The sequence below is a fragment of the Lactuca sativa genome, chromosome 3 (assembly GCF_002870075.4).
Source record: "Lactuca sativa cultivar Salinas chromosome 3, Lsat_Salinas_v11, whole genome shotgun sequence".
Lineage (NCBI taxonomy): Eukaryota > Viridiplantae > Streptophyta > Magnoliopsida > Asterales > Asteraceae > Lactuca > Lactuca sativa.
The window spans coordinates 90348305-90364552 of record NC_056625.2 but is presented as its reverse complement, the minus strand read 5'-3'; positions in this window follow the sequence as shown (position 1 = coordinate 90364552).

The window sequence follows — 16248 nt, the reverse complement described above, 5'->3', positions numbered from 1 at the left end:
CCACTCTACATTAACACATGCTACTGGAGAACATATAGCCAGAACAGATAACAGGCAAATTTAACAGATCACTAAGCATAGCATCATCCTATCTACTGGTGGTTGTCGAGGCCAACACAAATAATAACCCTAAATATTACACACCAAAATAGTGTATAGTGGTAAAGGGATCGAATCCACGGAGATTGGTTCAATTTATAACTCTATGAAAAATCTCTTTGTAAAAATACTTGTAAATGACAATAAAAATAAAATAGGGGGTTTTGGTGTTTTGAAATACTTGAAACAAACTAGAATTAACTATGATTTGAATAGACAAATGCAACAAAAATAAGAGTTTGATGTAAAATCAATAAAGGAGAGATGGTTGACTTAAAGTTTCCTCACTTTGACTTTTGATGAACATATCATTAGAATCCAATGGTGCAATACTTTGATTTAAATCCTTAATTTGGCTATAGTAATCCAAGGAGCTTGAGATTACCTAGACTTTTCTTCATTGTTGAAATGGCTAAAGAAGCTCATAACAATTTCCTTAGTCAAAGTCACTAATTCCAAATAGCATGTAATTAGTGAAAGTCAACTAGCATTAAGAACCAAAAAGTCACCAAATCCAAGAGGGGTCAAATGCTTTCACCACCATGTTGGAGGAAATGTTTTTATGATTGTGTGAAGCAAAAACAACACAAAAATCATTTGTTGCTTGCTAATTTGAGGATCATTTACTTAATCAAGAAATTAGCCAACTAATCACCACAAACATATTTAAACTCATGAATAAAAACATACTAGTAGTGATAATATGATGAAACACAAAACATTTTCATAAAGATTTAAGAACAAGTTCATGGATTCTTCAACATCCAACAAAAGTTCAAAGGATTCAACAAAAAGTCAACCAAGATTTGTTTAGCCAAGCATGGCTAAACTCAAATGAACAAAGTTAGATGAGATTGTACCAAACATTTGACAAGATTCAAGAGATGAAAAAAAGATATTCTTCAAGTGTTCTTCGCCTCCAAAAATGCTCCAAACTCCAGAGAGAAAGTATGAAAATCGGACCTTCAAGATAAGATAAAAGAGGCACATCAAACTTCCCAAAATAGAGCTCTAAGCAAAATCCCGAAATTGCCCTAGCCAGGAACCCACGCGGGCCGCGGGGAATCCTACGCGGGCCGCGGGCTCTGACGGGTGATTTTGGGCTTCTTCAAGCTTTGGGCCCCCACAGCTAATCCATTGGCCCAGTTCGAATCCAATCAACTCCTAGCCCATTTTTCTTCAATATTTCTTCAATTAAAGCCCAATTTGTCTATCCACATCATTCTAGACTTCCGCAAACTCTTAAACATCAATCTTGCACACTCAAGAATTCTTTCGCGCCCTTTCAAATTTAAAGTTCAACACTTCTGCGCCTTCGAGCAATCGACAAACCTACTCCATGAATCACCTCCATAGCCATCAAGCACGAAATCCCCAATTCCCTTCAAGCCCAATCGCCTCCCAAGAGTGCCGCTCTGCTAGTTTCCAAGAAAATCTGCAATAATGCTCAAGAAACTAGGAAGTACTCCGAAATGGTCATAAAAATAACAAAAGGGAAAATATGCATGGAATTTAACTAAGATGCGAATGAAATGTACTAAAATAAACTATAAAAGAAGTAAATAAAATGAAGCTATCATCTACCAGGATAGCGATCTAACAGATCACTACAACATGGCAACATCCTATCCACCAGGATACCGATCTCATAGATCAAAACCGCATACAAGCATACAATAAATCGGGATAACAATCCAAAGGGCTGACCTTGGTTCCTTCGACCCATAAATACAGTGAGGAGAACTCACCTCGAATGCAGAAGCTCCCCGAAAGAAATCCCTAGCTGTTGCCCTATCGGATTCCCGAGCTATCAATACCAACAACACACTCAATTAGCAATTGGGTTCCATGCGATAATCCATAATCCATACTTGGGATAAAATGACCATCTTACCCCTGACCCAACATGCACCAAAATTGAGGCCCAAAACCAAAAGATCCATAAAGGCCCACTAATGGCCCAACTTTCCAAAATAGGCCCAACCCCATACGGGCCTTATCCTAAGCCCATAATTTTCCATATTACAATTCATCTGACTTCAAGCACCCATTGGGACAAACTTGGTCAAAGACATAAATCGAAAGTCAGAGTCAATGGTCCAAGTTGACCCAACTCATTGAGTTGTCCTTCAACTCGTTGAGTTTCTCCATTAATCTACACTGATCAGAAAAATCCAAATCAACTCGCCGAGTTGACCCACCAATTCGCCGAGTTCCACTATCAATCTGAAAACATCATGGAAAATCGAGCCAACTCACCGAGTTTATCCAACAAACTCGCCGAGTTCGCCAGAAACCACCTCTTAACACATTAAGCACTTAATCTATGAAGTCATGACTGCAAAACATAGAGCTAACTTCCTTGAGCAAGAAAACCATGCAAATTTGCCAATTATATGCTCATGCATGTCTAAATGAAGCTCTTAAGCTTAGGACAGACTTAATAATTGACTTAATGCATGCATGACACCAAATCCGTCATAAAGTTTGCACCTTTAAGCTCAAGGGTACCAAAACCAACCTAGATCTGAAAGAACAACCCGGAAAAGACTTTACTCCATCATCATCCCCAAAAAGAGGCCAAAACACAACAAAAACCAAAATAAGGTGATCTAATAAACTATTAAGCAAGGTTAGGACTTTATACCCGAATGCGCTGGAAATGGAGCAAAGAACCCAGATATGAAAGCTCCTACTCGAACCACCACTTTGCACCAAGCTTTTCTTCAATGATCTTTAAACACACCGAAGCACACCCACAATGAACTCACAACACTGAAGGAGGCTCTAGGGTTTCAAGATTAGGGTTAGGAGCTATGGAGGCTGGAAATGAGGCCAACATCTGGGACTTAAAGTGTTTAAATAAGGTGCAACACCCTAAAATTAGGGTTTCCTTCTGAGTGGCCAACTCTCCGATTTGAGGCTCCTCAGCTCGTCGAGTTGCCTCATTAAACCTCGTGGTCAAGCCAACATCTACTCGTCGAGTTGAGGCTCCTCAACTCGTCGAGTTGAGGCTCCTCAACTCGTCGAGTCGAGGCTCCTCAACTCGTCGATTAGACCCATTAAATCCCATGATTCTTCATCTTCAAATTGCCGAGTTGGCTACTCCAACTCGCCGAGTTCAACTTGAAATTGGCATGATTCCATAATTAACCTTCTAGATTTCAGGTGTTACATAACTAAAAGTACAAGGGTTAAAGTGTAATTGTTCAATGGTTGAGCAAGAGACATTCTAGAACCTCCCTAGAGCTAAAGATTGTTTTAAAGAGGATTTTAGAGATTTATAATTATCCTTGGAGGATAATTAGGAAGCTAGATAATTACAAATTCAAGATAATATTATTATATTGGTTTTGGGCTTATCTAGGATTTCCTTGTTGCACTATATAAGGAGCCTAACCCCTTAAAATTTCGGCCACTCTATGATTTCAAGGCTAGGCTGAAATTTTTCTCTCCTTCTTCCTCTCTCCATAATTTCCTTCTTGCCAGGGTTGGGTGTGAACCATCAGAGTCGCGACATTTGTGGTGTTAGCTTCCAAAGCGATCTTGAAGAAGGATTCTTGATTGTTTACTATAACAATCAAACAAGGTATGAAAAACCCGTATTCTAATTTTGATTTATTTTTTCAATTATAACTAGCGTTTCTAGAGTTTTGTTGTTCAATAGAATGTTACATCAACAGTGTTATGAAATTGATCTTTAGGTTTCATGTACCCGTTAGTGTTAAGGATTTATACACGTTAATACATGTAAAACTCATAAGTGGTATCAAAGTGAGGTTGTCTAACAATTGATTGTACATTGGTTGAACGTGAACAAAACAAAAAAATTATGTGAAACTGATCTCACGAAATGAAAATTTAATGCTCACAACATGAGCATAGTAGAATTCATAATTTTGTTTTCTGTCAGACTGATCTCACAACATGAGACTGAATGCTCATCACGTGAGCACAATATTTCCATAATTTCAGATTTTTCTGCCTAATTTGATTTGTATGGTTGTTATTTGGTAATTATCTCTTTTAAAATCCACTAAAATCAAAATTTCCTTTTACTATATTATTAAATAAAACCCTAAATGTTAGGAGATAATCTTAGACCAGATAATGATTAATTATAAGATTAATTAATATTATCCTTATGGATCTTATTAATAATTTAATAAAATGATTAATTAAAAGATAATTAATAAATCCATAAATTGGTTTAAATTTAGTTAAATTAAAAGTTTAATTTATTAAAAGATTAAACATTGTACTTTTAAATGTTTTAAAATACACCTTATATTATGTATATAATAAAATGTTTAATATATGTATGTATGTATATATATATATATATATATATATATATATATATATATATATATATATATTATATTTATAAGAATAGCCAGTCAAATCAGTAGTACGCCTCATTCATGAAACCATGCTATAAAGAGGGTATAAGGAAGCGACCTATAAAATGGTTGTTGAATGGGTGTCCACTCTCACCCACCGCTCTCCTCTATGGTGGAGGGTTGTTAGCCGAACAAATTTGATAAGACATATTTTCATTAATAAGTATAATGATATAAAGTAATTAAACTAATTTTAACATTCCACTCTTTGTTACTTTAGGAAAAATGGGAAAAGTATGTTAATCCATGAAAATGCACATCATGCTTTGTATGTCGTTAGTGGAGTGTGTGTGGTTAACCGCCACACTAATAGGGACTATAAAAGGATATGATGGGCATATCGAGAATTACCATTGTTGATTGACCGTGTGTGGTTAACCGGCACATCAATGAGATATGGTAAATGACATCAAGGTTGTCAAATGGGTTTTCATGGTTATTCACATCTCGTTTGTGATCCTTGACATCCCAGTCGCAAAAGTGAGAGCATAATCTGAGATTAAACATGTCATTTATTAGATTCAATGAATCTCAAAAGATCTTGGAGTTTCTTAAAATCGAAATTCATAAAAGCCTTACCTGTCTAAAATAGATTCGAATTTTATTAGAACATCCCTCTTTAAAGTCTGAATCGAAAATATGGATCCTAGCCATAATTTAAAATTTATGGGTTAACAATTAATGATTAAAATCAACTAACTTGAATTCTCTTTTGTCCCATTATAGGTGTCAAGTCAAGACAATAATGGTTTCCTTATTCTTTTGGAAATGGTTTTCCTCTTTCATTTGAAGATGATCTTCCACTTTCTAATCAAGGTGAAAATGTTCTCTTCTTCGATAAATGGTGGAACTGGACATCATGTATTTCCAATTCTTCTACCTGCTCCTCCAGTGACTCTCTCAACGTCGCGTTTTCCTCAAATTGAAAGATACGAAACTACTCAAGCCCTATTGGCATGTAGACATCAAGATGAAAATTCTTTGTGTGCGCATGTTATGGAAATGAAGATGTACATTGACAAATTGGATAAAATGGGTGTCGTTTTCCCAAGGGAGCAAGCTATTGATTTGGTTCTTCTTTCACTTCCTAAGTCATATGGTCTATTTATTGAGAACTTTCATATGAGGAATATCGATGTGACCCTAATTGATCTGACACATGTGTTGATTATTGCTGAAACATAAATGCTTAAGAGCACAAGCGAAGAAAAGGTGTTTGAAGGTGGTAATTACAAAGTTTCCATGGACATTGACAATGGTGACAATGGTGGTCCAAATAATGTTTCTCTTCTTAATAGAAAGGGAGTGGCCAAGGAGTCCATTTGTTCCTATTTCCAACTGAAGGGACATTGGTTGCGAAGCTACCCACAGTACCTGAAACGTCTCAGAGATAGTGAAGTCAAGCTGTGTGACTCTACTTCAGGTATATCCATTATCTTAATAAACTCCTATTCATAAACTCTTAATAATTATGTGTTGATCTCATTTTGATGTTATTACAGGATCTAAGAGAAAGAAGGAAGCTTAAGAAGAGAGAGCTAAATCTGATCGTGAGAGATAGACTTCGGTCACATGGTTCGATGATCAAAATTTGGAGCTACTGTGTAGGACTTAGGATAATTTAATAGATTGCCTAGGAGATGTCTAGAAACATATTTTTAAATTTTATGCATTGTAAGAACAAGTTCCAATTTTTCGTTTATTATCAATAAAAGTGAAATTTTGGTTTATCTAGTTGGCTTACTTTATATCTCCTTGCAATGTCATTTATGAAAGTGTTGGTTACATTTCTAATATTAGCAATATTAACTGTGGATTTGATTCTTATGATATCATTTATGGTAATTATCAAAATTGACCAAGTGAAAAGAAATCTCATCACCAACTGGACAGATACTTGGTGTTGTATAATTTGCATTGTGTAGTGTATGAGAGTCTTGTTCATTGGAAAATTATGACTAATTCACTGATCACATGTTTAGGAGAGTCAAGTGAATGACTAATGGATCTAGTACATGTTGATATAAACTATTCAGATCCACCTAAAAGGATGATAACTCTATTCATCGTGATTTACTGATGTTTCTATCGATATGGTTGTTTTTATAAGATTAAGTATAATTTTGATAATTTGAAAAGATTCAAAGAGTAGTCGAACGAATAAGAAGAATCTGTCAGGCAGAAAGATAAAAGTTTCTCCAATCTGAAAGGAAATGAGAGTACTTTAGTATTGTAACATCCCAAGACTAGGTATACCTTATAAACCCTTGTTCTTTTGGTAAATTGTCAAGTTTAGCCCTTATTGAGAAAAAGGTTGTAAATGAGTACGCGGGGCGTATGCGTGTATACGCTCAGCATACTCATATGCGTGTTTTTGACTCGGAAGCCACCTAGTAGGCTGGGCGTACTAGGCCCAGAGTGAAAAACCTAATTTGGGGTGTGTCCGTATATAAAGGACATGATGGCCTCATTCCTGGCCACCATCCTCAGACAAATATCCCTCTGTAACCCTAAACACTTGTCCATTGAGGTTATGTGTCCATTTGTGAGCTATTAAGTGATCTTGTGTTTCTTTGGAGTGAAGAAGGAGCCTTGAAGAAGAAGGAGTGGGATTCCAGACTTTGGATCTGAGCTTACACGAGTTTGGAGCTTCATTTTGAGGTATGAAGCTCAAAGATTTCTCACTCTTTTGATTTGTGCATCATGTTAGATCATTTTAGGGTTTTGGTCCCAAAGTTGGATGCTTTATGAGATATTGAGCTCTAGAGACTATGATTAGCTCCTTTGCGTGTCTTTAGTGATATAGTGTCATAAAAATCGAGACTTGGACATGTGAATCAACCCATGCATGAGATATGAGCATTTTGAGATAAGAGAATGAGAGTTTTGGGTGTTTGTGACTTTATCAGCCATACAAAGGTTTAAAGTCACAGACTTTATGGAGTAACAGCCTTTAGGGAGTCCAGATCTAAGATATGAGCTAAGGTCTTAACGGATTAAGACTAAACGAGTAGGAAGAGCAAAACTGGTATGTATGCTGAGTATAATCCCAGTACACGTAGCGTAGGGTCAGGAATCCCTGATGCATGCATGGCGTTGGAGTACGCCTAGCATAGAGGTATGGTACGTGCGGCATATACGCTGCTGTTGACTTTTAGTTGACTTTTAGGGTTTGGTCAATTTGTGGAGTATTAAGGCCATGGAGGGGTAAAATGCTCTTTTACCCTTATGTGATCTTGTAGAAGGGTTAGTCTAGCTTCTTTGAGAGTCGTTATTAATTAGGGATAATTATCGTATGTGTTAGGCAGAGGCTAGACCGGTGATTTGAGTTCGAGGTTATCCAATTTCTTGCAAGGTGAGTCTTCTCACTATACTTACCATGAGTGGTATCTATATGTGATCAGAGGGTCGTATGTGCTTACTTGAGTTATGTGATATTATGCATTTTGTTTGTGTGATATATATGTCATATTCTATGCTTACTGAGATAGGACCGGAGGGTCCAAACCTAGTTGTGGGAGTGGAGGGTTTCCACTGAGACAGGACCGTAGGGTCCAAACCGAGTTGTGAGATCGGAGGGTCCTCACTGAGACACATGACCGAAGGGTCCACACCGAGACGCATGAGACCGGAGGGTTCATGCCAAGTTATAGCCATGAGAGGCTTATTATTTGTGTATGTGGTATTTTGGGGAACTCACTATGCTTTGTGCTTACCGTGTTGTGTGATGTGTGTTTCAGGTATTTTTCAGGACCGCGGGAAGGTGCCGACATGATTGTACACACCTGTTCGAGACTTTGTTGAGGATTCTGGGATTTGACTTTTATTTGTGGATTTATGTTGACATTTGAGACCCTTGTGGTTTTATAAAATATAATATATGAGTTTTATGTGTTTTAAAAATGAAAATTTTGGTTTGAAAATTTACATCTTTACAAGTATCATGATTTATGATCATCTTAATGATTGTGGAACTATATCACAATTGAATCCTTGAAGAACATCTGAGTACAATTGTATGACTAATAAAAGGAATGGGAAGTTGTTGAAATAGTTAGATCAAGAGATGACTCATACTTCGTTTCCAATCAAGTTTTAGAGTCATACTCTAGTAACTACAAATCGTATCTTGAAACTCTTTTTAAACTAAGAAGGTTGAAAAACACCTTAAATATATGGAGTAAAATGTTTTCTTACTCCAGTATATATAGAATTGGAGTTGTGATGTTTTCATTAATTAAGAAACAAAGGATAAATTGAGACCTATTCTGTGTAGTGTTTTCTTGTCGAGAATCCACATGAACTTTTGAATATTTGTTATTGTCTTCAAGGGATGTTCCTTGAGAGAAAACTAATATGTGAAGAAGTCAGTGGGAGTCTTATTGATCTTGAGAGTTTCAGGAGTCAGTCGACAATAAACCTTTTGGTCATCACTAGCATACGACCTAGGTTGATAACCTATCGTGTTCAATTGACACATTCATGTTTCTGTGTACCTTCGAGTTGAGTTGGAAATGCTTATGAGTTCTATGTTTTTCATTTAACTTAAAAAAACAAATCACGTTGGTTAGTGAAAGTACATTGATCGATATGGGTGAACTACTAACAACACGGAAGCACTGGTCGGCCTTTCTGCTACCAGAGGGCAAGAAATTTAGAATAACGAAGTTCAATCCATGAAGAATAGATAAATTTGAGTTTAGTTTCGTCATAAACCTTTTCTTGTGGTTGTAGGTTGGAAATGATAGATTCACATGGATTGGAATGTATGCACCATAAAATCTAGGAGGCCAAGCTTTCGCTCTAATTCATGAGAATGATTATGAGGAACACTTTCGCTAAGTAGATTTTAAAGGATCTGATAAAGATTAGTATGGATATTTGTTATGATAATTGCATTCTCAAAATCACAATATGATTACGGAATCCCTCTTCATATTTCGCATTTTAAGGAATGGCAAGGAATTGTTTGAACTTTCAATACTTGTAGTTATAAGTTCTGAAAGGGTTTGAACATAGATAAGCTATCCAATGAAGGTGTATAAGCTTAAGAAGTCTAATTGGACACTTATCAAAGCATCACATAATAGAAATCAATGCTTCAGTAATAAAGTCAAGAGTACTGATTTCTAGATGTCAAGTTGATTTCTAGGTACATGTCAAAGCTACTGGGAGCATAATTGTTAAGCTAAGTGTTGCAATTTGGAAATACTGTTGGTACGGAACAATGTTTTCAATTTGCAAATTGCAAAAGTTTGAGAATTGTTTCGCTACAATAGGCTTAAGGGAGAGGAGACTCATACTTTGTTTCGAATCTAAAGGATTAGATCGTATAGTTTAATACAACTTAGTTATAGATGTATATGAATATCATGTTGAAATTGTTCAACATAGGAGATTTGATATACATAAATATTATAGCAATAGATTGAAAAAATATGAAGTCCTTATGTAAGACATAATGAATCGAGTCCATTATGCTTCGGATATAGGATCGATTACATATGCTATAATAGTTACTTGTTCTGATTTTTCCAACTGCCTTTGGGTATTGAGAGGAAAAAGGACTGGAACTTTGTGTGAATAAAGTTTTTAAACAATTGTCAAGAGCATTATAAGGTTATACCAAAAGATTGGTTGCTTGTAGATAGTTGGAAGTATGGTATTGTTTGGAAGGACCATAATGACATGTTTTAGATTTAGAAGATTCTTGGTCACAATTAATGGTCGTATGGGAATATGGAAATATTTCCATAATCGGAGTTGATTATTAAATCTACATGTGAGTTGGAAACTTTAATGCAAGAAAGGTGTTCAAGGAGTGTACCTTGAATTTGAGACTTCATTACCATGGAATTGTTTCTAATAACAAAGTTCCAATGGAACATTCTGTAATATCGTTGGTTCGGTCTATGTAACTTTGAAGCCTCGACATCACAGAAGGTTAATGCATGTAAAGTTGGAATTCCAAAACATTTTAGATAGTAACAACAATTTGGAATTATGAAATGAGCATCATTGGAATAATGTCCAATTGATCTGATCACAAAGGAATGACCATAGAGAGACATAGTATGCAACATTTGTGAACCTCATTATGCCTTGTTATGAGTGTTTTATGCCCCCGAAGGGTACATAATTGTGCTTTATAGAGTCGTTACATCACTCACCCTGGTTAGGGTTTAGGATTTTTTAACACAAGAAACTTCCGAGTGATACTTTGTATTAAGATAGAAAGTTGTACATTAGTAAACATAGAGTAAGCCCTATCATACAAGCACTATTTGAGTTTACCGGTTCGACTTGTTGACTTTGTTTGACTTTGAATTGACCAGAAATTGACGGTGGTCACATATTTTCCCCAAATCCATTTTCATTCAAGCTTATACATGATTCTCCTATCATGGATGAATTTGAGAATTCAAAAATTGATTTGTTGCTATCAAGCATCATATAGGTCATTGAATCCATTCCAATTTAACATATAAACAAGAAATCCCCAATTTGGATTTCTAAGGTTCATGAGGATTTTCACTAAATCCTCAAATCCATCAATGGGGTGATTGGATTGAGATTGGGATCATCAAAACAACTCAAGAGAGGTTAGAAAACCATACCCTAATCCTCACATGAGATTAAAGTCGTATATAACTCCCAATCAATAGATGATACTCGAATTTTACATTGAGGAAGGAAGAAACTATACCATGAACCACTTGATTTCTTCACAACTTGCACCAAATGAACTAAGAAGGCTTGAGATCGATTCATAGGGTTTATCTTGAGCTTGAATTACCATTTCACTTCCTCCTTCTTGAAAAACCACGTTCTAATGAACAAAGGAAAGGAGATACATCTTATTTTAAAAAAATTTACCATTTAGTCCCTCAAGTTTGCTTATTTTGCGAATTTCCACCATAAACTCATATTTTGTGATTTAAACTTAAGTTTTGACATAATAAGTCCTTCCTCCATCAATTATGTAACCTTAGTAGTCCATCCCATTAACTGAGTCAACCCTTTGATCAGCTCACTTTGCCAGTTTGATACTTTTGGTCCTTTAACTTTTAAAATGTCATTATTTTCACTTCCAACCTTCTAAACTATATATCAACTATTGATATAATTATCCCTTGATGATTTAACTATATAAATCAATTTTTTAGTTATTTACTTTATTAATTTAAGAACCTAATCTTAAATTTTTAGGATGTTACAGTCTGGTAGTGCTCTAACGAGGTTGTGGCAAGCAGCAGTAGTGCTCCAACAGGAGAGAGAGAGAGAGAGAGAGAGAGAGAGAGAGAGAGAGAGAGAGAGAGAGAGAGAGAGAGAGAGAGAGAGAGAGAGAGAGAGAGAGAGAGTTAATATATTAAAAGAGAAAGGGGTGGATGTGGTAGGCTATTTATGGTTTTATATTCTTTTTTGTTTTTTAATTATAAAAATATTTAATTAAATAAAAGAAAATTGGAAAGAAAATCACGACGGCCAAAAAGTATTTTCAAGTGCCTTCATATTTTATAGGGACCGAATCTAAACATTATTTTAAATTTTAGAACTACTCTGCGCGAAATTTTTTTTAACTCATGCTGTAGCTCAGACTACCTTTCAAATTTTCTCGTTAAATGTAAATTTAGTGACTTTTTTTAAAAAATTGTCAAAAATCAATTGGAAACATGTTACAAATCCGTCACTAAGCCATCAGCAATCCTTTTACAAAGTCTGATAGTTGTGAATTTAATGTAAATTCATCGGTTTAATGAGGATTTGGTGACCAAAAAAAATCATTCGGAAACAATTTTTTTTTGTAGTACAAGTAGGGGTGTTCGTTTGGATGAACCAGTTTGATCCGATCCAATCAAGTGGATCCAAATTAATTTCGGTTTTCAAAACATGGATCCGAATAGTCCAAAATAAATTTAAATCCAATCCGATCCGATCCAATTACAATTCGGTTGGATCGGTTTTTGTAATTCGGTTTTCAAAAATCGAAACATTTTAAAACGACAAATAATTATAATATTATTAGAGTTTACACAAGAAGCAAAAACAAATTACTTAGTTATGATTTGAAATTTATAAACAACTAATAAGAATATATATTATAGTTAAATATTTTATAGATAGAAAACTTTTAAGTGAAAATACATATTAATGTTTTTTTATCGGGTGAAACATTCTTATTTGAAAAAATAAATTACAAAATTAATAAAAAACTATAGATATATATTATAAATAGATAAATAATAAATGTTTATTCGGTTTTTTTGGACTATTCGGTTCTTATTTTATAAACCAAAACCAATCCGAAATCCAAAATAATAATTCGGTTTTGTTGAAAATCAATCCAAAAATCCAAATATCCGAACCGAATTGTCCAATCCAAATTGTCCAATTGGATAATTCGGTTTTATCCGAATAGTGAACAGTCATAAGTACAAGCCAATAAAAAATTTATGCAACCTCTAATTTTTTTTTTTTTTTTTTTTTTTTGTTTTTTTTTTAATCCATTGCCATTTACTCATTATAAAAATATAAATATAGCTCCATAAACTTAAAATTAAATCGGGTTTCTTAGTTAAAAAAACTCATTGATGATATCCCTTTGTTATCTTTTATTTATTTATTTTTAATTTTTATTTTTTATTTATTTTTTTTGCTACTTTCCTAGCTTGTACAACAATAAATATCCCTTTGTTATCTTTTAATATATACATGAAGCTGTTAAAAAAGTTTCTAAAAAAATACAACAATAAATATGAACTGATAACTCTTGTTATTTGATAACATTAAAACTCACAAATTGTGTATCTTCTAAATCTAAAAAATATTATATTTGGAACAACATAATACTATATATCATATATGTAACATATATTAGAAAATATTTCGTTTTAAAAATGTCTTCATTATTTTGAAGTGATTGACAGGAACAAGTTATTGAAGGATGACTAGTATACCATATACGTGAAGAACATATGCAAAAGCATATATATTAGATGTCCATTAACGTGACATTAGCAAAAAAAGAATCTAAATAGTTTCTATAGCGTCTAAAGGTTCAAAAATCAAAATAAATAATTTTAAGATGAAATTCTACGCATGATAATATATTTTTTTTAAAGTATGATTGTTTCTTAAGATATTAAATACTTTTATATTATATACATCCATTTACTTAAAATTCATAACATAATTAATTAAGGATGTCATATATCATGATAATCATTTATAAAAGAAAGCAAAAGAGAATCCTGAATGAATCTTCAATACTCTCATCCACAAAGATGGAAATAAATTAGACATTCCACTTGGTTAGTCTGTTTATCGTGCAGCTTCCCTAAGATTTGGGATGCCTACTATATATATATATATATATATATATATATATATATATATATATATATATATATATATATATATATATATATATATATATATATATATATATATATATATATATATATATATATATATATATATATATATATATATATATATATATATATATATATATATATATATATATATCATTTGAGGCTTTGCTAATTTTGTGAGACCGTAAAACAAAATCTAAAAATAATTTTGAAATACAAAATAAATAGAAAAATCCAAAAATTCTTTTTTTAATTATTATTTTCGGAACTTTAATTACCTAAAAAAATAAAAATAAATAAAAAAAATTACCGTTTTTATTGAAAAATACGTAAAATATTCTAATAGAATATTACACTGTAAATTTTAATATGATTTTTAGAATGTAAAAATATTTTACTAGATTTATCAGATATGTAGAATATTCCAATATTCTACTAGAATATGTAAGAAAAATGTTTTTTTTTTGTATTTTTGTATTTTTTTTTGGAAAATATAAATTCCGAAAATAATATTTGAAATTTTTTTATTCGAAAAGTTTTAATTATTTTGCATTTTAAAAATGTGTTTTTTATCTACCAAATGAGTAGCTAGGATTGTGTCTCACAGTCTCATAAAATTAGGTCATCTCATATTAACGTAACCATATATATATATATATATATATATATATATATATATATATATATATATATATATATATATATATATATAAGGAGAGAGAGAGAGAGAGAGAGAGAGAGGGTTCAATTGAGAAAAAAAAGGTTGAGAGAGAAAGCGAGGGGAATTATTCTCAGCCACACATTTGTTTTGCTACAAAACACTTAGACTTACATACGGAAATAGATAATGGATAAACATGTGTTTTCAACTAAACATGTTTCCTTAAACTATGTTAATCATTACCTTAATATAAACAAAAATATATATTTTTTTTGTTTTTTTTTTATTTTTAGAAAGCTATTTTTATCAAAAAATTAATTTAAATATATCAAAATTCATAATTTTTTTTATTATCTATAAATAGATATCTATATTGATATAGTTTTAAGATAAAATAAAAAAAAAAAATTGAACTTTCAGCTCTCGTTATTTAAAAGTGAAAAAAATAATTCATAAGATTTTTACTACAGTACATTCGTTATTCAATCATTAGTAAAACGTATACTTAACTTTTTTTTATAGCTTGGGTATCATTCATATATAAATATAACACATGATAAAGTTTTCTTTGTTAAAATATATTTTTTACATCATCTTTCGTCATATATTATATTTATATATGCATAAAACGTGTATTAGTTGTCGTCATATTTTATATTCATATATTAATAAAACATTTATCATATTTTTGTTACAGTTAATTTGCTATTCATATATGAGTAAGTTTTATAAATGACACTTTAACTCTAAAAAAATTAATCATATTTTTTTATTCATAAGTGAATAACGAATGTACTGTAGTAAAAATTTGATAGATTTTTTTTCACTTATTAATAACGATAACTGAAACAATAAAAAAAATAAAAATTTTAATTTATCTTAAAACTATATCAATATGGATGTCTATTTAAAGAGAATAAAAAATTATGAATTTTGATATATTTAAAATCATTTTTCGATAAAAATAGCTCCTTAAAGAAAAAAAAACGATGGAGGTTTTTGTGGCAAAAATAAATAAGTTTCCAACAAAACATGTTTCTCATCTACTGGCAGAAATAGGAAAGGAATATACATGTGTTTTTTAACAAAATATGTTTTCTAAAATTATACTAATCATTACTTTAATATATATACAAAAACATAGGAAAGGAATTGAACCATTCTCTCTCTCTCTCTCTCTCTCTCTCTATATATATATATATATATATATATATATATATATATATATATATATATATATATATATATATATATATATATATATATATATATATATATATATATATGATTAGGTTCATATGAGATGACCTCATTTTGTGAGATCGTGACACTCAATCCTAGACACTCATTTAACAGATAAAAAAACATTTTTAAAATGTAAAATAATTGAAAACTTTCGAAAAAAAATTCAAATATTATTTTCAGAATTTATATTTTCCCAAAAAAATACCAATAAATAAAAAATAATAAAAAATAAATATATATTTTTTTTACATATTCTAGTAGAATATTAGAATATTCTACATATCTGACAAATTTAGTAGAATATTCTAACATTCTAAAAATCACATTAGAATATTTACAGTGTAATATTTTATTAAAATACTTCATGTATTTTTCAAAAAAAAAAAAAACAGTAATTTTTTATTTCTTTTTATTTTTATCTTTATTTTTTAGGTGATTAAAGTTATGAAAATAATAATTAAATTTT